The sequence below is a fragment of the Coregonus lavaretus genome (genome assembly GCF_964263955.1).
Source record: "Coregonus lavaretus genome assembly, chromosome: 1".
Taxonomy (NCBI): Eukaryota; Metazoa; Chordata; class Actinopteri; order Salmoniformes; family Salmonidae; genus Coregonus; species Coregonus lavaretus.
The window spans coordinates 91634317-91645268 of NC_139988.1; positions in this window are offsets into that span (position 1 = coordinate 91634317).

Here is a 10952-nt window from a genome sequence, read left to right on the forward strand (position 1 = left end):
AAAAAAAACGTTAAAAAAAAAACTATCAAGGAACCAGAGTAAAACGTTCTCAGAACCTCCCTGCAACCTAAAAATGAACCCAACCTAAAGATAAACCCGGAACAGTCAACATTTTCACTTCTTTTCTCAGAAGGTTAAAAAAAAAAAAAACGTACATTTTTACCGCTCAGGAAGCATATGGCTTTGTTCCCACAACCAATGTGAAACCTTAAAGCATATGTTCCCATAACGCCAAACGAACCAAATGTGCTAGCTGGGTTAGTTCCATCTGAGATGTGATGCAACCAGGGATATATTCATTAGTGAATACATACAGTTTTGCAACGGAAAACGTTTTGCACCGAAAACCACAGTTTCTTATTGGACAAGTTCAGGGTTAGTCTCTCCCTGTTTTCAGCGATTGCTTCAGTTTTGTTTCAAGTGAATACATCCCTGAGTAGTGCGAGGGAAATACAGATAAATAGAATCACTGTTGAATTTGATGGATTGGAAATGTAGCAAATTTGCATAGCAACAGGAATGGCATTCTGATTTGTTGATATTGTTGATTGACAGCTTTGAGAGTTTAAATTATACTACTGCATATATAGCTACTGCGTGAAGACTAAGGAGTGAACAATGATATGCACTCTACAAGGTGTCGAAAGCGTTCCACAGGGAAGCTGGCCCACGTTGACTCCAATGCTTCCCACAGTTCTGTTAAGTTGGCTGGACGGGTGGTGGACCATTCTAGATACACAAGGGAAACTGTTGAGTGTGGAAAAACCCAGCAGCGTTGCAGTTGTTCTTACAAACCGGTGCGCCTGGCACCTACTACCATACCCCGTTCAAAAGGCACTTAAATATTTTGTCTTGCCCATGCACCCTCTGAATGGCACACATACACAATCCATGTCTCAAGGCTTAAAATCCTTCTTTAACCTGATTGAAGTGGAGTTAACAAGTGACATCAATAAATGATCATAGCTTTCAACTGGATTCTCTTGGTCAGTCTGTCATGGGAAAAAAGCAGTTGTTCCTAATTTTTTGTCCACTCAGTGTACGCGTCAGCAACCACAGCTAGTGAAATCACTGCAACCCTAAACAAAGAGTTGCAGTCCGTTTTGGAATGGGGTGGCTGGTAATACACTGGTCCTGAACATCTCTAAAACTAAGAGCATTTTATTTGGTACAAATCATTCCCCAAGTTATAGACCTCAGCTGAATCTGGTAATGAATGGTGTGGCTGTTGAACAAGTTGAGGAGACTTAACTTCTTGGTGTCACCTTAAACCAGGGATCATCAACTAGATTCAGCCGCGGGCCAACACAACGCCTCTCTCTATCGGAGCTAGTAACCTAGTAACCTAGTAACCTAGTTAAGTCAGATGTTCAGTACATGTAGTAAATGATGAATGCATGTAAGTCTGTCTATGTTAATGTTTTTAAATGTATGTAAATTGTAAAGTATTTTAGTCTGTAATGTATTTTTCGTTATGTGTCGGACCCCAGGAAGACTAGCTGTCGCTATTGGCGTCGGCTAACGGGGATCCCAATAAAATGTATAAATGTATTTATTATAAGGTTGCATTCTACAGCTCCAGATTTCTGATCAATCTAATTGGATTGGATGGATCAGATTGATTGATTGACGATTGGGAAAAGATGGTATGATATTAATAACTTATTTTGGAAAGTAACTGATGATCAGTTTTAGTTTTCTGCCATCCCCCCAAAAAAAGTATTATATGATTGTTGTTGTTGCATACTTCATCTAGGGCAGGGGGTGTCCACCTCGTCCCCATGGAGGGCCGAAAGGCTGCTGCTGTCAGCGGTTTCCTTTCACTTCAATTAATACCTGAACAACCTGGGTCCCAACCGTTGTCGAACGTTGCAGATAGAAATGCCGTGAATAGAGCCGACGTGATTCCTTGGTCTACGTGTCGGGAGAGGCATGTTTGTTCGACATGACATATTCCTATCTGAACATTCCAAAACGTTGTGTCCTGCTGAACGAGCCCCAGATTTAGCTAGAGAGCTAACTAGTCAACTGGGGCGTTTCTAACTAACAAATGACCTTAATTGATCAATCAAAGTACAAGGGAGGAGTCAAAAACCCGCAGACACGCTGCCCTCCGTGGAATGAGTTTCGCACTTGTGATCTAAAGGATAATTTCATTAAGAACGATCATCAGATCGGCCGGTCGCTCAGCTGCTAAACCGGTAACTGCAACTGGAGGGGGTTGGGGATGAAATTTTTATTATGACACAGACATGTCTAAAGAAGAATCCCACTCTGAAAGTGTTGTTTGTATACCTAGAAATTAGATCCACTCTGCAATAACCTATCCAGAAACACTACTGTCAGGGACTGCTAGGTTTTCTGTTCTACCTGATAACTAATTACACTCACCTGGTGTCCCAGGTCTAAATCAGTCCCTGATTAGTGGGGAACAATGAGACAGAAAGTGGAACTGGCTTCAAGGTCCACATTTGAATTTGACGGTACTACATGCTTGGACTCACGCCGAGATCATGTCCCAGTTCTTGTAGCTAGATGGCGCCACAGTACTAGGTTGCTCAATAACTGCACTTGCCCCGTCTCAAAACTCACAGTGAACCACAACACAAATGGATTCATATCATATTAATACATAGGTCAGAGATTCATATACATCCTTTGTTTGTAAAAGGCTCTATTTCTGTTTTACATTTCCGTCCAACTCTGCTGAGCACAGTACATTATTTACGAAGGACATTTTCCTGTTGGTTGGGGCTTGTTGACAGGTTGAGTGAGGAGGCTGGATGAAATGTGCAGGTGTGAGTGTAAATCCCAAGTGGGGTGGGTTGTGGGTAGTGTGTGTGTGTGTGTCTGACTGTGCGTGTGCACGTGTGTGTGTGTGTCTGTTCGTCCATACAGTACATACGAGTGGCGCAGTGGTCTAAGGCGCTGCATCGCAGTGCTAGCTGTGCCACTAGAGATCCTGGTTCGAATCCAGGCTCTGTCGTAGCCGGCCGCGACCGGGAGACCCATGGGGCGGCGCACAATTGGCCCAGCGTCGTCCAGGGTAGGGGGAGGGAATGGCCGGCAGGGATGTAGCTCAGTTGGTAGAGCATGGCGTTTGCAACGCTAGGGTTGTGGGTTTGTTTCCCACGGGGGGACAGTATGAAAAATCAAAAAATAATGTATGCACTCACTAACTGTAAGTCACTCTGGATAAGAGCGTCTGCTAAATGACTAAAAAAATGTTTAAAAAAATTAAAATGTACAGAGCCACGCCCTCCTACCTGTCCCTGTGTAGCCCTCCTACCTGTCCCTGTGTAGCCCTCAGCCCTCCCACCTGTCACTATGTAGCCCTCAGCCCTCCCACCTGTCACTATGTAGCCCTCAGCCCTCCCACCTGTCACTATGTAGCCCTCAGCCCTCCTACCTGTCCCTGTGTAGCCCTCAGCCCTCCCACCTGTCACTATGTAGCCCTCAGCCCTCCCACCTGTCACTATGTAGCCCTCAGCCCTCCCACCTGTCCCTGTGTAGCCCTCCTACCTGTCCCTGTGTAGCCCTCAGCCCTCCCACCTGTCCCTGTGTAGCCCTCAGCCCTCCCACCTGTCCCTGTGTAGCCCTCAGCCCTCCTACCTGTCACTGTGTAGCCCCCAGCCCTCCTACCTGTCCCTGTGTAGCCCCCAGCCCTCCTACCTGTCCCTGTGTAGCCCTCAGCCCTCCCACCTGTCCCTGTGTAGCCCCCAGCCCTCCTACCTGTCCCAGTGTAGCCCTCAGCCCTCCCACCTGTCCCTATGTAGCCCTCAGCCCTCCCACCTGTCCCTGTGTAGCCCTCAGCCCTCCCACCTGTCCCTGTGTAGCCCTCAGCCCTCCTACCTGTCACTATGTAGCCCTCAGCCCTCCCACCTGTCACTGTGTAGCCCTCCCACCTGTCACTATGTAGCCCTCAGCCCTCCCACCTGTCCCTGTGTAGCCCTCAGCCCTCCTACCTGTCACTATGTAGCCCTCAGCCCTCCCACCTGTCACTGTGTAGCCCTCCCACCTGTCACTATGTAGCCCTCAGCCCTCCCACCTGTCCCTGTGTAGCCCTCAGCCCTCCTACCTGTCACTATGTAGCCCTCAGCCCTCCCACCTGTCACTGTGTAGCCCCCAGCCCTCCTACCTGTCCCTGTGTAGCCCTCAGCCCTCCCACCTGTCCCTATGTAGCCCTCAGCCCTCCCACCTGTCCCTGTGTAGCCCTCAGCCCTCCTACCTGTCCCTGTGTAGCCCCCAGCCCTCCTACCTGTCCCTGTGTAGCCCTCAGCCCTCCTACCTGTCACTATGTAGCCCTCAGCCCTCCCACCTGTCCCTGTGTAGCCCTCAGCCCTCCTACCTGTCACTGTGTAGCCCTCAGCCCTCCCACCTGTCCCTGTGTAGCCCCCAGCCCTCCCACCTGTCCCTGTGTAGCCCCCAGCCCTCCCACCTGTCCCTGTGTAGCCCTCAGCCCTCCTACCTGTCCCTGTGTAGCCCTCAGCCCTCCTACCTGTCCCTGTGTAGCCCTCAGCCCTCCTACCTGTCCCTGTGTAGCCCTCCTACCTGTCACTGTGTAGCCCTCAGCCCTCCCACCTGTCCCTGTGTAGCCCTCAGCCCTCCTACCTGTCACTATGTAGCCCTCAGCCCTCCCACCTGTCACTATGTAGCCCTCAGCTGCTGTCCCTGTGTAGCCCTCAGCCCTCCCACCTGTCACTATGTAGCCCTCAGCTGCTGTCCCTGTGTAGCCCTCAGCCCTCCTACCTGTCCCTGTGTAGCCCTCAGCCCTCCTACCTGTCCCTGTGTAGCCCTCAGCCCTCCTACCTGTCCCTGTGTAGCCCTCCTACCTGTCCCTGTGTAGCCCTCAGCCCTCCTACCTGTCCCTGTGTAGCCCTCAGCCCTCCTACCTGTCCCTGTGTAGCCCTCCTACCTGTCCCTGTGTAGCCCTCAGCCCTCCTACCTGTCCCTGTGTAGCCCCCAGCCCTCCCACCTGTCCCTGTGTAGCCCTCAGCCCTCCTACCTGTCACTGTGTAGCCCTCAGCCCTCCCACCTGTCCCTGTGTAGCCCTCAGCCCTCCTACCTGTCCCTGTGTAGCCCTCAGCCCTCCCACCTGTCACTATGTAGCCCTCAGCCCTCCCACCTGTCCCTGTGTAGCCCTCAGCCCTCCTACCTGTCCCTGTGTAGCCCTCAGCCCTCCCACCTGTCCCTGTGTAGCCCTCAGCCCTCCTACCTGTCCATGTGTAGCCCCCAGCCCTCCCACCTGTCCCTGTGTAGCCCTCAGCCCTCCTACCTGTCCCTGTGTAGCCCTCAGCCCTCCTACCTGTCCCTGTGTAGCCCTCAGCCCTCCCACCTGTCCCTGTGTAGCCCTCAGCCCTCCTACCTGTCCCTGTGTAGCCCTCAGCCCTCCCACCTGTCCCTGTGTAGCCCTCAGCCCTCCCACCTGTCCCTGTGTAGCCCTCAGCCCTCCTACCTGTCCCTGTGTAGCCCTCAGCCCTCCTACCTGTCCCTGTGTAGCCCTCAGCCCTCCCACCTGTCCCTGTGTAGCCCTCAGCCCTCCTACCTGTCCCTGTGTAGCCCTCAGCCCTCCCACCTGTCCCTGTGTAGCCCTCAGCCCTCCCACCTGTCCCTGTGTAGTCCTCAGCCCTCCCACCTGTCCCTCTGTAGCCCTCAGCCCTCCCACCTGTCCCTATGTAGCCCTCAGCCCTCCCACCTGTCACTATGTAGCCCTCAGCCCTCCCACCTGTCCCTGTGTAGCCCTCAGCCCTCCCACCTGTCCCTGTGTAGCCCTCAGCCCTCCCACCTGTCCCTGTGTAGCCCTCAGCCCTCCCACCTGTCCCTGTGTAGCCCTCAGCCCTCCTACCTGTCCCTGTGTAGCCCTCAGCCCTCCCACCTGTCCCTGTGTAGCCCTCAGCCCTCCCACCTGTCCCTGTGTAGCCCTCAGCTCTCCTACCGTCACTATGTAGCCCCCAGCCCTCCCACCTGTCCCGGTGTAGCCCTCAGCCCTCCTACCTGTCCCTGTGTAGCCCTCCTACCTGTCCCTGTGTAGCCCCCAGCCCTCCTACCTGTCACTATGTAGCCCCCAGCCCTCCCACCTGTCCCTGTGTAGCCCCCAGCCCTCCCACCTGTGTAGCCCTCAGCCCTCCCACCTGTCACTATGTAGCCCTCAGCCCTCCTACCTGTCACTATGTAGCCCTCAGCCCTCCTACCTGTCCCTGTGTAGCCCTCAGCCCTCCTACCTGTCACTATGTAGCCCTCAGCCCTCCTACCTGTCCCTATGTAGCCCTCAGCCCTCCTACCTGTCCCTGTGTAGCCCCCAGCCCTCCCACCTGTCCCTGTGTAGCCCTCAGCCCTCCCACCTGTCCCTGTGTAGCCCTCAGCCCTCCCACCTGTCCCTGTGTAGCCCTCAGCCCTCCTACCTGTCCCTGTGTAGCCCCCAGCCCTCCCACCTGTCCCTGTGTAGCCCTCAGCCCTCCCACATGTCTCTATGTAGCCCTCAGCCCTCCCACCTGTCCCTGTGTAGCCCCCAGCCCTCCTACCTGTCCCTGTGTAGCCCTCAGCCCTCCCACCTGTCACTATGTAGCCCTCAGCCCTCCTACCTGTCCCTGTGTAGCCCTCAGCCCTCCCACCTGTCACTATGTAGCCCTCAGCCCTCCCACCTGTCACTATGTAGCCCTCAGCCCTCCCACCTGTCCCTGTGTAGCCCTCAGCCCTCCTACCTGTCCCTGTGTAGCCCTCAGCCCTCCCACCTGTCCCTGTGTAGCCCTCAGCCCCCCTACCTGTCCCTGTGTAGCCCCCAGCCCTCCCACCTGTCCCTGTGTAGCCCCCAGCCCTCCCACCTGTCCCTGTGTAGCCCTCAGCCCTCCTACCTGTCACTATGTAGCCCTCAGCCCTCCCACCTGTCCCTGTGTAGCCCTCAGCCCTCCTACCTGTCCCTGTGTAGCCCTCAGCCCTCCCACCTGTCCCTGTGTAGCCCTCAGCCCCCCTACCTGTCCCTGTGTAGCCCCCAGCCCTCCCACCTGTCCCTGTGTAGCCCCCAGCCCTCCCACCTGTCCCTGTGTAGCCCTCAGCCCTCCCACCTGTCCCTGTGTAGCCCTCAGCCCTCCTACCTGTCCCTGTGTAGCCCTCAGCCCTCCTACCTGTCACTATGTAGCCCTCAGCCCTCCCACCTGTCCCTGTGTAGCCCCCAGCCCTCCTACCTGTCCCTGTGTAGCCCTCAGCCCTCCTACCTGTCACTATGTAGCCCTCAGCCCTCCCACCTGTCCCTGTGTAGCCCTCAGCCCTCCTACCTGTCCCTGTGTAGCCCTCAGCCCTCCTACCTGTCCCTGTGTAGCCCTCAGCCCTCCTACCTGTCACTATGTAGCCCTCAGCCCTCCTACCTGTCACTATGTAGCCCTCAGCCCTCCCACCTGTCCCTGTGTAGCCCTCAGCCCTCCTACCTGTCACTATGTAGCCCTCAGCCCTCCTACCTGTCCCTGTGTAGCCCTCAGCCCTCCTACCTGTCACTATGTAGCCCTCAGCCCTCCCACCTGTCACTATGTAGCCCCCAGCCCTCCCACCTGTCACTATGTAGCCCTCAGCTGCTGTCACAATAAAGAGCTGTATACTCAGTTGGTATACTCAGTTACATACTGTAGCTCAGTTGGTAGAGCATGGCGCTTGCAACGCCAGGGTTGTGGGTTCGATTCCCACCGGGGGCCAGTATGAAAAATTTATGCACTCACTAACTGTAAGTCGCTCTGGATAAGAGTGTCTGCTAAAAGACTAAAATGTAAATGTATACTGACAATAAAGCGCTGAATACTGACAATAAGGAGCTGTATACTGACAATAAGGAGCTGTATACTGACAATAAAGAGCTGTATACTGACAATAAGGAGCTGTATACTGACAATAAGGAGCTGTATACTGACAATAAGGAGCTGTATACTGACAATAAGGAGCTGTATACTGACAATAAGGAGCTGTATACTGACAATAAGGAGCTGAATACTGACAATAAGGAGCTGTATACTGACAATAAGGAGCTGTATACTGACAATAAGGAGCTGTATACTGACAATAAGGAGCTGTATACTGACAATAAGGAGCTGTATACTGACAATAAGGAGCTGTATACTGACAATAAGGAGCTGTATACTGACAATAAGGAGCTGAATACTGACAATAAGGAGCTGTATACTGACAATACGGAGCTGTATCCTGACAATAAGGAGCTGTATACTGACAATAAGGAGCTGTATACTGACAATAAGGAGCTGTATACTGACAATAAAGAGCTGTATACTGACAATAAGGAGCTGTATACTGACAATAAGGAGCTGTATACTGACAATAAGGAGCTGAATACTGACAATAAGGAGCTGTATACTGACAATAAGGAGCTGTATACTGACAATAAGGAGCTGTATACTGACAATAAGGAGCCGTATACTGACGGGGTCAGATGCTGTCACAATAAATAATTATATACTGACAATAAAGAGCTGTATGCTGACGGAATATGTTCCGGAATTCAATTAAGTTTGCAGATGACACGATGGTGGTAGGCCAGATCACCCACAATGATGAGACAGCCAATAGGGAGGAGGTCAGAGACATGAAGATAAAGGAGCTGAGTGTGGACCACGGAGGGCCGAGCACGCCCCCATCCACATCGACGGGCCTGTAGTGGACCACGGAGGGCCGAGCACGCCACCATCCACATCGACGGGCCTGTAGTGGAGCAGGACGAGATCTTCCAAGTTCCTCGGTGTCCACATCACTAAGGATCTATCATTGTCCACACACCCCAACACCGTTGTGAAGAGGTCATGACAACGCCTCTTTCCCCTCTGGAGGCTGAAATGATTTGGCATGGACCCTCAGATCTTCAAAAAGTTCTACAGCTGCACCATCGAGAGCATCTTGACTGGCTGCATCACCGCCTGGTATGGCAACTGCTTGGCATCTGACAGCAAAGCGCTACAGAGGGTAGTGTGTACGGCCCAGTACATCACTGCCATCCAGGACCTCTATACCAGGCGGTGTCAGAGGAAGACCCCAAAAATTGTCAAAGACTCCAGCCACCCAAGTCAAAGACCGTTCTTACTGCTACCGCACGGCAAGCCGTACTGATGAACCAAGTCTAGAACCAACAGGACCCTGAACAGCTTCTACCTCCAAGCCATAAGACTGCTAAATAGTTAGTTAAATAGTTAACCAATAGCTACCCGGACTATCTGCATTGACCCTTTTTGCACTAACTCTTTTGACTCATCACATACACTGCTGTTACTGTTTATTATCTGTCCTGTTGCCTAGTCACTTTGTCCCTACCTAAATGTACATACACATAAATGCCAAAAGTATGTGGACACCCCTTCAAATGAGTGGATTCGGTTATTTCAGCCACACCCGTTGCTGACAGGTGTATTAAATCGAGCACACAGCCATGCAATCTACATAGGAAAAAACATAGGCAGTAGAAAGGCCTTACTGAAAAGCTCAGTGACTTTCAACGTGGCACCGTCATAGGATGTCACCTCTCCAACAAGTCAGTTAGTAGGCCACACAAGCTCACAGAACGGGACCACCAAGTGCTGAAGCGCTTAATTCGTAAATATTGTCTGTCCTCGGTTGCAACATTCACTACCGAGTTCCAAACTGCCTCTGGAAGCAACATCAGCACAATAACTGTTTGTCGGGAGCTTTATGAAATGGGTTTCCGTGGCCGAGCAGCCGCACACAAGCCTAAGATCACCATCTGCAATGCCAAGTGTCGGCTGGAGTGGTGTAAAGCTCGCTGCCATTGGACTCTGGAGCAGTGGAAACGCATTCTCTGGAGTGATGAATCACGCTTCACCATCTGGCAGTCCGACGGACGAATCTGGGTTTTGGCGGATGCAGGAGAACGCTATCTGTCCGAATGCATAGTGCCAACTGTAAAGTTTGGTGGAGGAGGAATAATGGTCTGGGGCTGTTTTTCATGGTTCGGGCTAGGCCCCTTAGTTCCAGTGAGAGGAAATCTTAGCGCTACAGCAGACAATGGCATTCTAGACGATTCTGTGCTTCCAACATTCTGGTAACAGTTTGGGGAAGGCTCTTTCCTGTTTCAGCATGTCAATGCACCGGTGCACAAAGCGAGGTTAATACAGAAATGGTTTGTCGAGATCGGTGTGGAAGAACTTGACTGGCCTGCACAGAGCCCTGACCTCAACCTCATCGAATACCTTTGGGATGAATTGGAACGCAGACTGCGAGCCAGGCCTAATCGCCCAACGTCAGTGTCCGACCTCACTAATGCTGTTGGTGCTGAATGGAAGCAAGTCCCCACAGCAATGTTCCAACATCTAGTGGAAAGCCTTCCCAGAGGAGTGGAGGCTGTTATAGCAGCAAAGGGGGGGACCAACTCCATATTAATGCCCATGATTTTGGAATGAGATGTTTGACTAGCAGGTGTCCATGTACTTTTGGCCCTGTAGTGTATCTACATTAATTACCTCGTACCCCTGCACATCGACTCAGTACTGGTACCCCGTGTATATAGCCAAGTTATCGTTACTCATTGTGTATTTATTCTTTGTGTTATTAATTTTTCAATTATTATTATTCTGCATTGTTGGGAAGTAATCATTTCACTGTTAGTCTACACTTCTTGTTTACGAAGCATGTGACAAATACAATTTGATTTTCCAGTTAATTCAGTACCTTCTATTTCTGCGCACAGTAGTTCACACTTCATAAAGGAGAGAAAACACATCAGAGGAGGCTGGTGGGAGGAGCTATAGGAGGACGGGCTCATTGTAATGGCTGGAATGGAATTAATGGAAAAGAGTCAAACGTGGGTTACATATGTTTGATGTTGTTCCATTTCAGCCATTACAATGAGCCCGTCGTCCTATAGCTCCTCCCACCAGCCTCCACTGATGCACATACAGATATACAGTAATCTCCAAAAGTATTGGGACAGTGAAACTTCTGTTGTTGTT